The following is a 15,026-nucleotide window of genomic DNA, read 5'->3' as shown; positions in this document are numbered from 1 at the left end:
CTCAGCATGGGGATTGAAATACCCCAGCACTACAGTCTGGTATTACACAATTTCAGTAATTAAATATGATAGTTGATTCTCTAACATTCAAATCTAAGCTATACAGAAGGTTAAATACAGGCTTTGTTTTAAAATATCTATCATCTATCTATCTATCTATCTATCTATGCAAAACATAGATTTGAGTGGCATTTAAAACTGTATTAGCTGATGTGCTAGATGCAGTATGAATGAGTTTACCTTATTTATGTGCACAACATTAATATTTGCAAATGTGATTGATTTCACTTGTGAATCAAGAAAGCTATGTTTGATTTCATCCTTCCATCCCTCCCATATTTTCTTTTTCTTTCTTTCTTTTTTCTATATATATCGACACACACACACACTTTATCTTGGTTCATTTATCGTGAAAGTACAACATGCAAAAATTCATTACCAGCAAATAGATGTCTATCTGTGGGCTCATTGAAAATGATATTGCAGGGAAAAGATCAATGCAACTTTCCCTGGCATATGCAATTATGTTTCATAATTAGCCGTAGGCATTTGCATTCCACATGAAACTTGTTAGCTCTTTTGTTAAAAAGGTTAACGCTTTAAATGATGTGTCCCAAACACACTTAACAATGCATTTAATTCAGATTAAACAGATTAATATGCTAAGTAAATGTTAGCTGATTTTAAAGAACATGTTCATTAAGTCTTAAGTGTGATGGCATGTTGTAAAAAGAAATGGTGTATTCCGTGGGAATGAAGGACAGCAATTCTTGCTCCTGGTGTCTTCGGATGGAAAGATAAGGGAAAGAAATAACTCAAGGATAGGGTTACTGAGCCTTTTTTTAAAAAGGAACATTACTGTATTTTTAATGGTGCTGTGCCAAAAGTTTTGATTATTCCATTTTCAGTATTTTGTGAGGCATGGAAGGGGAATGAAAACTCTGGCAAAAGAGGTTGAGTGAAGGTGAGAATTTTGGAGATTTTTCTCATTGGGAGGGGGACAGGGTTTCCACATACAGTTTTAAGTGTAGGGAGTTTTGAGGTGTCTTTCTATTTATTTATTTTTTATCTAAGAAAACCCCAACCCAACCCAGCAATTGCAGGAGCCCAAGAATTCTTCCTGAAACCCTATTGGAGAGGGCGAGGTCACATGGTCTCCAATAGGCATTCACTAAGAACTGCCAGACTCCTCCAAGTGCTGAGGGTGTGGTTTTTTAATTAAAAAAAAAAAAGAAAGAAGGCCCCTAAACAACCGGGAACACTTTATAAAGGTATGTGGAAACACTGTCTCCTTCCCCAAGGAGAATTCCCCACCCCCACACAAAATTATCCCACTTCCTGTGAAAGAGACAGAAAAAAACAATGCCTCTTTCACAGGGAGAGAAAAGCTTCTTGAAAACAGAGGGCAGGATTCAGCACAGCACTAATTTTAAATCCTGTATCATGAATTTTCACAGGGCTCCTTAAAGCCGAGCATCCCAGTCCATGGAGATTCAACAACTAGTGCTATCTGGTAGGTGGGAGAAGCTGCAGGAATAGTCTTGTCAAAATTCTTTTTGCTTCTCTCAACATCCTTTGGACATTTCCCCCAAGCAGGTGTCTTCAGAGAAATCCCAGATCTCAACTTTGCCCACCATGAAGAGCATTAGTTCACCAGCCACAGGCTTTGAACAGTGTGGGTGAGAAGCAGGAGCCACATGGCACAGCTTGAACAACAGCTACCGCTAATGCCTTCTTGCTGGAATACAGCTCCACTAATCTCCAGCAGGGGGATGTGTGAATCAGCAAAAGCCAAGCTTGTAGAAATTTCCTATGTTGCATCTTGAAACCAGTTCCAATTCGAGTCTGTATCTGATTGAGCTTTTTCTTTTCTTTTTACCTGAAAATCCATGTGGATTTTCATGCATATTTCTACAAATGTACAGATCGATTGTGCACATCTTTGAAATATAGACATTGTTCTCCCATTTTAAGCACATTCCAAAGTACAAAGCCTTATTTTATTTATTTATTTATTGCATTTTTATACCGCCTAATAGCCAAAGCTTTCTGGGCAGTTTACAAAAATTAAAACTATAGAAACCATTCAAGATATAAAACAAACAGTATGAAGGCATAATATAAAATATAATATAAAATCACAGCCAGGGTAAAATCAAGCAGCAATGCAGAAGGTAATACCGATTTAAAATACAAATTTAGAGTAGCAAAGTTAAAATTAATTTGATAGACTGTTAAAATGCTGAGAAAATAAAAAGGTCATCTGGCGTCTAAAGGAGTATAGTGCAGGTGCCAGGCAGACCTCTTTAGGGAGCTCATTTCCACAGCTGGGGTGCCACAGCAGAGAAGGCCCTCCTCCTGGTAGCCACCTGCCTCACTTCCTTTGGCAGTGGCTCATGGAGAAGGACCCCTGAGGATGACCATGAGCAATACCTGTACAATTCAACAGTTGTCCAATAAGCTGTTAATACACAAACATTCCAAACAGGTAACCGGCAAACATAATTACAAGTTAGAAGGAGACTGTCCCAGTGCTTTAAAACATTAATCTAGCAGTAACATACAGCTGCTCAGTTAGGATTAGTGGAGAAAAGTCCAGAGTACAGCCAGTACTACTACTACTACTATTACTACTGATAATAATATATTAACATCAATATTAATACTAACATCAATCCCAGGACCCAATTTCCTTGGGTGCCACTCCCATTGATTAAAGTGTATTTGTGGGCATTTTTCCAAAGTGCACATTTTTTCATGTACATTTTTCAAATGTATGCATGCTGTCGAGCACATTTTTTTGGGTGTGTGTGTGTCGCAAATCACTTTGCAAGCTCAGAAATTTACAGACTTTGACTGCAGATGGCGTCTGAGTCTGTGCACCCTGTGATCTGCAAGGTGCAAACTGATAAATCCTGATCAGAAATGAACTGAAATGAACTTCTCATACAACCCTAAGCCAGCATGACTAATGGCCAAGTGGGATGGGAGATGAAACCTGATGACATCTAGGGACCTCAGTTGGGGAAAAGTTGTTTTAAACTCAGGTGAGAGTGTGCATAGGTCTTTTCTACTTATTTCAATTTTGCGCAGTCTCCTAAATCTGATCGTTCATTTGTTCTGCATGCATCAAGTCAACTTTTGTTTATTTTGCACATATAATAGCACTATCCTGTTGACTCGCCACCAAAGAATACTGAGCCACTAGCTCAGTATTCTTTACTCTGATTGGCAGCTTTTCAGACAAAAGCCTTTCCCACTCCTGCTACCTAATCTCCTTTTAATGGCAGGTGCCATTAACCCTGGGACTTCCTGTATGCAAAGCATGTGCTCTCCCATTGAGCTATGGACTTGGACACACTTAGAGTTGACCATTGAAATTAATGGGACTTAAGTCAGTCATGACAAATTTACATCACATTAATTTCAGTGGTCTAAGTATGGCTAAGTCTGGGTTCAGTGCATTGATTTTAGCATGATAAATAACATCAAATAGTTACAAGTGGGGCATACTTCTGTCTTCTGAGTAGACCCATTTGGGATTACACAGTTAATATTATATTAGAAGTAGAAAACCCACAGTGGTCAAAAATCAACTCAAACAAACAAGCCTTTTAATCATTTTTTTAAAAAGTGACATCTGTAAATTCCATAAAATTGCAACTGCATTCCTGCAATGAATACCAGCTCATTATGTTCTTTTTGTTATGCACTATTAGTTTATATGCTATTTGAAATGCATGACCAAATTAAACGCCACTGAAATTTTTATGTAAGAAGGGGAATCTTTTATGAATAATGGCATAAGGGGTATTATCACTCAATCTGGAATTTTAGATTCCCATTTCCCATTTTAAAGCTTAAAAAGTGCACCTGCAATAAAAAAAGTTTTTACTGCACAAGGGAGCTCAAATTGTTCCTGTAGCACAGCAGAAAATGGATACAAAGGCCTAGGAACATTCCATTTGATGGTTCTCATATGTGGTACAAATAAGAAGCATCCTCTGTTAACTGCTGAAGTATTCAATTACTGGCCCCAATAACTTGTTGAAAAGATTTTAGAAGCCCCAGGGATGCTATACCAAACAGAACATTTTTAGTTCTGGCTTCATAATTGAAGAGTTTTATTGAGAAATAAAGGAAGATTGTAGCATGGTCAGATCAGTAGGGATAATGAATATATGTTCCCTCTATAGAAGGGTCTGTTTTGTGAACACCAAACCTGGCAAAAGCCAGACAGGAACACTGTCTAATAAGACCGTCTTTCCATGAGGGCTATTTAAGAACAGAAGAGATGTCTAATATCACAGGATCACGTTGGGGCCATGGGCAGCCATCGTTCTTGGGGTTTCTAAAAATGGTTTGTTAAGGAATTGGGGACAAACAAAGGAAGTACGTCTCAATACAGAATATGTCTAGTTAGGTCCTCAGAGAGACAGAGTCTGGTCTAGCAAAGTATACTGAGAATTAGTGGCATGCAGATCTAAAGAGAATGAAGCAGTCTCTTTGGAAGACCTGGAAGCTTAAAAGGAAAACTCAGCTATCTGGAATTACTTGAGAAGAAACGGAGACAGCTAGTTTATAGAAAAGGCAAGTATTGGCACCAAACTGTAGTTTATTACATTGATCCCAGCTGATTTGCCATGCTGTCCAAAGAAGATGACCTGGGGCAATGGAGGTGAACGGAAATGCATTTGCAGCATTAAATGACTGTACTCACCTCATCTTTTTGCAGACACTTTACGTCCACTTAACCCTAGCTCTGTGGTTTTGATCTTGCAATCCATCTCCTTTTCAGAGAAACCATTCTTTTTTTTTTGAGAGAGAGAGAGAGAGAGCTGTTGAAATAGCCATGTCTTTGTATTCAAAATCCAGATTCTTAAATAGAACAGACAGCAACCTTTCATGAGAGGTAAATGTATGCAGAGAAAAGAGCAAAATCATTTTGGATCTCACTGAGGAACATAAGTTTTGATGTAAATTTGACAAGTAAATCACTTTGCATCTATATAAGGGGAATTGAAGTGTCAAATACATAGGCACTGTGCTTGGTCTGAAACGATGAGAAAATCATATTGTTCCCAACCAGTTTAGAAACATACTCTTCGAAGACAGTAAGGTAGATTTTATTCAAATGAGAACAAGTCTAGATAATATTTTCCTTTTGATAGATGGCAACAATAGAAAGGCAAACATGAAAGTCTGTTTAATTTCTGTCAATTTGGGAGACTTTCAGACAATTTCAGGCAATTGCGATCTATTTGGAAATGGAAAATACACAGAGAGTTTTATGAACATGTATTTATCTCCCTCACCTCTCTAAAAACAAAATACACAGAGAGAGAAACTCACACACAACCCCTGTGAATCTGCAGTTTAAACTGTAGTGGATTAAAGAGCAAAATGTGTAATTTCAGGCATCACATACTTTTACTTTGGAGTAAATTAAAAAGAATGCAGATTCAGAAGAGCATGCTTTATGAAAATCCAGTACATGGCTCAATAAAGTTCATTATCACAAAGTAATATTAAAGATTTTCTGTAGGCCTAAGGACAGAAGCATAAATGTGTCTATTGCTAGGGTAGCCCTTTGGGCTGCTTTAAGCAGTGGATAGAGAACTAGAAAATAACATTTAACGCAAACTTTAACAATTTAAAATGCCACAAAATGCTATTTCTGGTAGCAGATTGATGATGGTGCTATGTCAAATTCGGGGTTGAATACCGTCACAAACCTTTGGCACCTGCCTTTTCCTGTACCAATGAAGGCAATAAAATCTACCTGTCTTAGGTGCCATCCTAAAAAAGTTCCTGTTTAGAATGTCCCCTACCACATTCAAGATAATACAAGCAAGCAACCTTTTAGAGGTTAACTTCAATGCTCTCACTGACCCTTTCCCTCAGCCGTTCTTGCTACCAAAGCCGCAAGCAGAAATAATGTTGCCAACAGAAATCTGTGACCAAAAAATGTTCATGCTGCAGTTAGAGCAATAAAAAAAGAAGGGCCTATCTAGCAGGTGCATTCAGGTTGCTTCACGGAAAGTGTTCAAGCTGAATGAACAGTACCCTATGAAAGCCCTTGTAGGGAGCATCTTTAAGATGGCACCCAGTGAAAGCATAGCTTCAAAGAGTGAAATTTCCCACTATCATGAATGTCTTGGGAGGACAGAAAAGCTAGACAAGAACTTTATATACTTTAAAGATTGTGGCTTAAAATATATAATGCCAGTCGTTGCACATCCATTCAGGAAGTATCATAGAATAACAGAATTGGAAGGTGCCTACAAGGCCATCGAGTCCAACCCCCTGCTCAATGCAGGAATCCACCCTAAAGCATCCCTTACAGATGGTTGTCCAGCTGCCTCTTGAAGGCCTCTAGTGTGGGAGAGCCCACAACCTCCCTAGTTAACTGATTCCATTGTCGTACTGCTCTAACAGTCAGGAAGTTTTTCCTGATGTCCAGCTGGAATCTGGCTTCCTTTAACTTGAGCCCGTTATTCCGTGTCCTGCACTCTGGGAGGATCGTGAAGAGATCCTGGCCCTCCTCTGTGTGACAACCTTTTAAGTATTTGAAGAGTGCTATCATGTCTCCCGTCAATCTTCTCTTCTTCAGGCTAAAATGCCCAGTTCTTTCAGTCTCTCTTCATAGGGCTTTGTTTCCAGACCCCTGATCATCCTGGTTGCCCTCCTCTGAACACGCTCCAGCTTCTCTGCGTCCTTCTTGAATTGTGGAGCCCAGAACTGGACGCAATACTCTAGATGAGGCTAGGGTGACCAACTGTCAGGATTTCCCTGGATTTGTCCTGGTTTTTGTTCTTTCCATGGTGTCAGGGGGGATTTTCTATAATTTTCAATAATGTCCTGAAGCCTTAAACCTTCCTCTTTAAGGCTGCCATTAGCATGGCAGGAGGGAATGACATGCTTTCTTGAGGCACATCATTCCCCCACCCTGAGCTTCAATTGAGGTCTTAAAGGGGAAAGTGGGTCATTCGTGGACATTATAGAAAAGGCCCCAATTGGAGTGGATGGTGGTGGTGCAGAATGAAATCATTTCCCCTCCTCCACTCCAATCAGGTTCTTTAAGGTGGCGGGGGAATAACGTACTTTCTGCAGGACTCAGAAAGCTGCTTCCCACACACACACACACTAGGTGTCCTCTTTTTTGGTTTCCCAAATATGGTCACCCTAGCATTCATAGTCTGGATTTTTGAAGTGCCTCACTCAGCCAGCAGAATCCACATTTGTATACGTTTCATACCTCCGGGCTTTTATCTGCAGAGAAACAGATTCACTGATAGTCAGATGGATATTTGGAAAATTGAGGAGGATAAGAAGTGTTTCTTATCTGATGCTGAATATGACTGACTCACCTCAAGACAAACCCCTGCCTCTCCCCTGATTTCGAAAATCATGCTCAGAAAAGGCCCTGCAGCTATTCCACTTGCAAAATGCCGATTGTGGACTGCGAGGCATTGCTTGGACTGCCTGGAGAGTCACAGAAGTAAAAACAAAGAGAGTGACAGACACTGATAATGGTGATAATGATAATGAATGCTGATAATGATAATGGATGATGGTGATATTGATAATGTTGCTGCTGCCAATGACGTTGGTGATGATAATGGTGATAATGACAATGGTGATAATGATAACGGATGATGATAATAATATCGGATGATGGTGATATTGATAATGCTGCTGCTGTCAATAATGGTGATGATGATAATTGTGATAATGATAATGGTGATAATGATAATGGTGATAATGATAATGAATGCTAATAATGATAATGGATAATGGTGATATTGATAATGCTGCTGCTGCCAATGATGGTAATTATGATAATGGTGATAATGATAATGGATGCTGATAATGGTAATGGATGATGGTGATATTGATAATTCTGCTCTGACAATGATGGTGATGATGATAATGGTGATAATGATAATGGTGATAACAATAATGGATGCTTATAATGATAATGAATGATGGTGATATTGATAATGCTGCTGCTGCCAATGATGGAGATGATGATAATGGTGATAATGATAATGGATGCTGATAATGATAATGGATGATGGTGATATTGATAAGGCTGCTGCTGCCAATGATGGTGATGATGATAATGGTGATAATGGTAATAGTGATAATGATTATGGATACTGATAATGAATGATGGTAATATTGATAATGCTGCTGCTGCCAATAATGGTGATGATGATAATGGTGATAATAATAATGGAAATGATAATGGATGCTGATACTGATAATGGATGATAGTGATATTGATAATGGATGATGGTGATATTGATAATGCTGCTGCTGCCAATGATGGTGATGATGATAAAGGTGATAATGATAATGGATGCTGATAATGATAATGAATGACGGTGACATTGATAATGCTGCTGCTGCCAATGATGGTGATGATAATGGTGATAATGATAATGGATGCTGATAATAATAATGGATGATGGTGATATTGATAATGCTGCTGCTGCAAATGATGGTGATGATGATAATAGTGATAATGATAATGGATGCTGATAATGGTAATGAATGATGGTGATATTGATAATATGTCTGCCGCCAATGACAGTGATGACGATAATGGTGATAATAATATTGGATGCTGATAATGATAATGGATGATGGTGATATTGATAATGCTGCTGCTGCCAATGATGGTGATGATGATAATCATGATAATGATAATGGATGCTGATAATGACAGTGATGACGATAATGGTGATAATATTGGATACTGATAATGATAATGGATGATGGTGATATTGATAATGCTGTTGCTGCCAATGATGGTGATGACAATAATGGTGATAATGATAATGGATGATGATAATGATAATGGATGATGGTCATATTGATAATGCCGCTGCTGCCAATGATGGTGATGATAATGGTGATAATGGTAATGAATGCTGATAATGATGTCGATATTGATAATGCTGCTTCTGCCAATGATAGTGATGATGATAATGGTGATAATAATAATGGATGCTGATAACGATTATGGATGATGGTCATATTGATAATGCTGCTTATGCCAATGATGGTGATGATAATGGTGATAATGATAATTGTGATAATAATATTGGATACTGATAATGATAATGGATGATGGTGATATTGATAATGCTGTTGCTGCCAATGATGGTGATGACGATAATGGTGATAATGATAATGGATGATGATAATGATAATGGATGATGGTCATATTGATAATGCCGCTGCTGCCAATGATGGTGATGATGATAATGATGGTGATGATGATAATTAACGGTGGTGAAATTGATAATGCTGCTGTTGCCAATGATGGTCATGATGATAATGGTCATAATGATAATGGTGATAATGATAATGGATGCTGATGATAATAATGGATGATGGTGATATTGATAATGCTGCTTTTGCCAGTGATGGTGATAATGGTGATAATGATAATGGATGCTGATAATGATAATGAATGATGGTGATATTGACAATATTGCTGCTGCCAAAGACGGTGATGACGATAATGGTGATAATATTGGATACTGATAATGATAATGGATGATGGGGATATTGATAATGCTGCTGCTGCCAATGATGGTGATGACGATAATGATAATGATGATAATGATAATGGATGATGGTCATATTGATAATGCCGCTGCTGCCAATGATGGTGATGATGATAATGATGGTGATGATGATAATTAACGGTGGTGAAATTGATAATGCTGCTGTTGCCAATGATGGTCATGATGATAATGGTCATAATGATAATGGTGATAATAATAATGGATGCTGATAACGATAATGGATGCTGGGGATATTGATAATGGTGCTGCTGCCAATGATGGTGATGATGATTGTAATGGTGATAATGATAATGATGATAATGATAATGCATGATGGTGTTATTGATAATGCTGCTGCCAATGATGGTGATGATGATAATGATGGTGATGATGATAATTAACGGTGGTGAAATTGATAATGCTGCTGTTGCCAATGATGGTCATGATGATAATGGTCATAATGGTAATGGTGATAATGATAATGGATGCTGATAATGATAATGGGTATGGTGATATTGATAATGCTGCTGCTGCCAATGATGATGATGATGATGGTAATGGTGATAATGATAATGATAATGCATGATGGTGTTATTGATAATGCTGCTGCCAATGATGGTGATGATGATAATGGTGATATTGATAATGAAAGATGGTGATATTGATAATGCTGCTGTTGCCAATGATGGTGATGATAATGGTGATAATGGTAATGAATGCTGATAATGATAATGATGTTGATATTGATAATGCTGCTTCTGCCAATGATAGTGATGATGATAATGGTGATAATAATAATGGATGCTGATAATGATTATGGATGATGGTGATATTGATAATGCTGCTTATGCCAATGATGGTGATGATAATGGTGATAATGATAATGGTGATAATAATAATGGATGCTGATAATGCATGATGGTGTTATTGATAATGCTGCTGCCAATGATGGTGATGATGATAATGGTGATATTGATAATGAATGATGGTGATATTGATAATGCTGCTGTTGCCAATGATGGTGATGATAATGGTGATAATGGTAATGAATGCTGATAATGATAATGATGTTGATATTGATAATGCTGCTTCTGCCAATGATAGTGATGATGATAATGGTGATAATAATAATGGATGCTGATAATGATTATGGATGATGGTGATATTGATAATGCTGCTTATGCCAATGATGGTGATGATAATGATAATGAATGATGGTGATACTGATAATACTGCTGCTGCCAATGATGGTGATGGTGATAATGGTGATAATGAAAATGAATTCTGATAATGATAATGAATGATGGTGATATTGACAATACTGCTGCTGCCAATGATGGTGATAATGATAATGGATGCTCATAATGATAATGGATGATGGTGATATTGATAATGGTCCTTCTGCAAAGGATGGTTATGGTGATAATGATAATGGTGGTAATGATAATGGATGCTGATAATGATATTGAATTATCATGATATTGATAATGCTGCTGCTGGCAGTTATAGTGATAATGATAATGGTGATAATAATAATGGATAATGATAATGGATGATGGTGATATTGAAAATGCTGCTTTTGCCAATGATGGTGATAAGAGATGCTGATAATGAATGATGGTGATATTGATAATGCTGCTGCTTCTTACAATGATGGTGATGATGATGATGGTGATTATAATAATGGATGCTGATAATTATAATGGATGATGGTGATATTGATAATGCTGCTGCTGCCAATTATGGTGATCATAGTAATGGTGATAGTAATAATGGATGCTGATGATATTGATAATGATGATGCTAATGATGGTGATGATAATGGTGATAATGATAATGGATATATCAGAACAAAGACAAGAAATGATAGAAAAGGAATACAATCGAGCTTTATTTTAAAATAGAAGAACAGGATTACAACCAAGGCATATATTTTCATTCTTATATGTACTAACTATTATTAGGTTTGCATTAACTATGTTTTTAGCATTATATTAGCCCATTTAGTCCCCTTTCAGGGAACCTGCAGGCCGTTGGTACGGTTGTTACAGGTTTTAGGATTTGAAAGGCTGCCTAGTTGGGGGCAGTTTTCGGAGATTATTTACTCTTCAGTTAGTTGACAATACAGCTGGAGCAGACTTGGGCCACAATCAGGAGACAGCAAATAAAAACTGCATTATTGAGAACATGGCTCCCAAGTTCATCTTGCATATATTGCATATACCATTTGAGACATCACTTATACAACTAGATATTACTTGGGAGCCAAGGTAAGATTACTCAGTATTATATACTTTTCTGTAAGAGTGAGCAAGTTGTGGGAGTGTTGTTTTAATTATGCCAACTTTGCAAACTAATGAGGTGTCATTATCCACTAGCTCTTGAAGACAGAAGGGAGTATCTAGTCCCCCGTCTTCCTTGCTACAAGTTTGAAGATTTACAAGAACCAACTTTGGGTAAATAATCATTATTAGAGTAAAATGTTGGGCTCAAAAGAAAGAGGGTAGGGCACCAATAGGCATTTGGCAATTATTTTCTCTTCGTTCTGCTTTTCAGGTCCGATATAAACTCCCTATATCTGGGGCATAAAAAGCTTTTAATATTTGTAAATATTTTTTTAAAAAATACACATATCCTTTTCCCACTGATGAAGACCTATTTCCTCACATCTATTTCACACATGGAGTGAAATATCACTCCAATGGTAAGTTATTGTAAAAACATCCCCACAGGAGAAATTTTAATTAATTAATTTACTATCAATAATTGTATCCTGCCCTTCCATGAATCATGCCCCAGGTGGGGATAACAATGATATAAAATAAAAACAATTGAAAACCAACAGAAAAATGTTACATTGAACTATGATGTTATGACATTAAGAAAGAGATGAAATGCTTACCTCACATTCTTGAGAACGGAAAGCAAAAAAGGATTGCTTGATTAATTTCATGGGCGTATTATTATTTTCATTCCAACCTCAATCCTTTTAATTATTTCTGAAATTACTCCACATTATTAGTCTGATAGGAAATTCAGAAAGGAAAAGTTCTCCAGCTCCTTCACAAGGTTTTCCCCCCATTTCTCACCCACAAACAGAAGTCCTGCTTGAAAGAACATATTTGACAATCATTCTCACCTGTCATGTTCAGCTGTAAGTTTTCCATATTGCATTGGAGATCCTCCACTTTCAGGAGGGCCTGTCATCAGATTTAAGATCTGCAAATATCTTCTGATGCATTAGATTCTCTCCTCACCCCCTTTTAACTGGAAAATCAACCCAATTAGATAAAGAATTCCTACTTGAGAAAGAGCCTTTCTTACCGAGAGGTGAAAAAGGATCTACTTGAGAAAATCCAGGTGCATGAGCTCCACATCTTTTGACCTAGCTCCTCACACAGATCCTAAGGTCTAATGGTAAATTAGAGTCAAAACATAGGCACAGGAGTAATTTTAATTTATTAATTTACAATCAATAATTATATCCCTGCCCTTCCATGAATTATGACCTAGGTGGGAATAACAATAATAGTAATAAATACAAAAACACAACACAAAAAGCAATAGGGGGAAAAACACATTCACCTATGATGTAACGATGTTAGAAAGGAGATTCACTGCTTACCTCTCATTCTTGAGAATGGAGAGCAAAAATGGATTGCTTAATTTCATGGCATATTATTGTTTTAATTCAAGCCTCAATCCTTTTAATTATTTCTGGAATTACTCCACATTGGACTCTCAAACAACTCAACAATGCTTTGATTATACTCATCCTGCTTCATTCTTACATTTCATCTCTTAAACTTTGTCACCTCTTGATCTGAAGGAGCACTCACAATTATTTGCACAGTAGCAAAGCCAATAAATATCAACCAAGAAAAGCGTACTTACAATAACAAAGTAACAAGACATTGGTGGACCACCTATATCCTCACCATCATTGAATAGGATGACCATCGGATTGCATCCAGTTACTCCATTATTATTCGGACAAAGGTTTTTACAGCACCTAAAAGATTAACAAATGTATGGTGGCATAAGCTTGTGGGTGAGGGAGGACGCATGAAAGAAGACACAGACACCAGAGCATTGGGTATAACTAGGGCCTCTTTATTGAATAATTCTGTTAATCCAACCCTCCCCGGATCTGAGTGTGACAGTGCGGGAATCTCACATCTACTCAGGCCTACTGCCTGCCAAAGGGCGAGCCACTCTCCAGGCAAGAAGCCGTTTCACCGGCTCCCTGCCTGTACGACACTCTGAGAGTGTGGAGAGACCATCCCACTGCACCCCCCGCCCACTGCCATAAGGGACAGTGGGTAGATGCAGTCAGTATGGTCTCCAACTGCACACCATAGCCTGACTCGCGAGCCGCACAACCCCGAGGAGCAGGTCCTCTGGCTATACAGCTCACCACCAAGGGTGCCAGTGGGCTCACCGTCCCTGTCCTGGGTTTAGATTCCCGAACCTTCCTGCCACAAAAGGGGACCAAGCCTCAGCTTAGGTCCTCTTTCCCCCACCGACCCGGGGAAAATATCCCGCAGTCCCACACTCAGATCCTGCAGGAAAATATCATTTCCTGCATCGGAAAGGTGGACCCTATCTGCCCTATAAAGTTCTGTTCTGTCTGGTGCAATATCGGGGTGTGGGATGTCTCATCCCCGCTTTCCCCACAAAACGCTCTAATTTCTCTGTTCACCTTGTGAACCGCCCTATTTAAACCTTTGATATTATGTCCCTCACGCCGATGGCGCCGAGGCAACATGCAAGACCAGATGATCCACGACAGTGGCCATCGTCTCCAAGTCTACTTGAAATCCTCTTCAGCCTGTATAATCAGGGCCTTTCCTTTTAGAAGGCCTAAATCATTGCCTCCCAGGTGAATCACCAACACCTGTGGATGGCCAAACCTAACCTCAAACTGTGATAGTATGAAATAGACCTCCCCATCTCAAACCTCGCTGTCCAACACCCAGTGAATGACGGCTGCCAGTCCAAGCCTCAGCAAAGACCCATGTCTGTCTGAGACGCTCTGCGACTGGCCCAGAACACCACACTGTGTTCACATTAGAATCAGGGGAGGTTCCCATTTTGACTCAAAATCTGGTGGAAATGAAAAACCATTAATTCCACATCCAATTAGTAATGCACATAGTTCTAGAAGGCTCTGGAACGCCATCTACCTATGGCCCGAATCTTTGTTTCAGGCATCCCGGCCACTACCACTGTAGATGCCGCTCCAATTTGGGAGGAGTGTGTTCTAAATTGTTAATTATCCAGTCTCATAGCCAGTAATGCCTTCTTGGCTACAGACCAAAACTGGAACTTGGCCACTGGGGACTTGTCTACATGTCGGAATGGTAGCCCTGCCGAGTCTTCTAGTAAACAAGGCTCTCATTGCTGGGCAAATTTCAGAACATCTAGCAGCCGCTAGTATACTAG

This window comes from Elgaria multicarinata, chromosome 7 (assembly GCF_023053635.1).
Source record: "Elgaria multicarinata webbii isolate HBS135686 ecotype San Diego chromosome 7, rElgMul1.1.pri, whole genome shotgun sequence".
Classification (NCBI taxonomy): domain Eukaryota; kingdom Metazoa; phylum Chordata; class Lepidosauria; order Squamata; family Anguidae; genus Elgaria; species Elgaria multicarinata.
Note: the sequence above shows the minus strand (reverse complement) of the source record.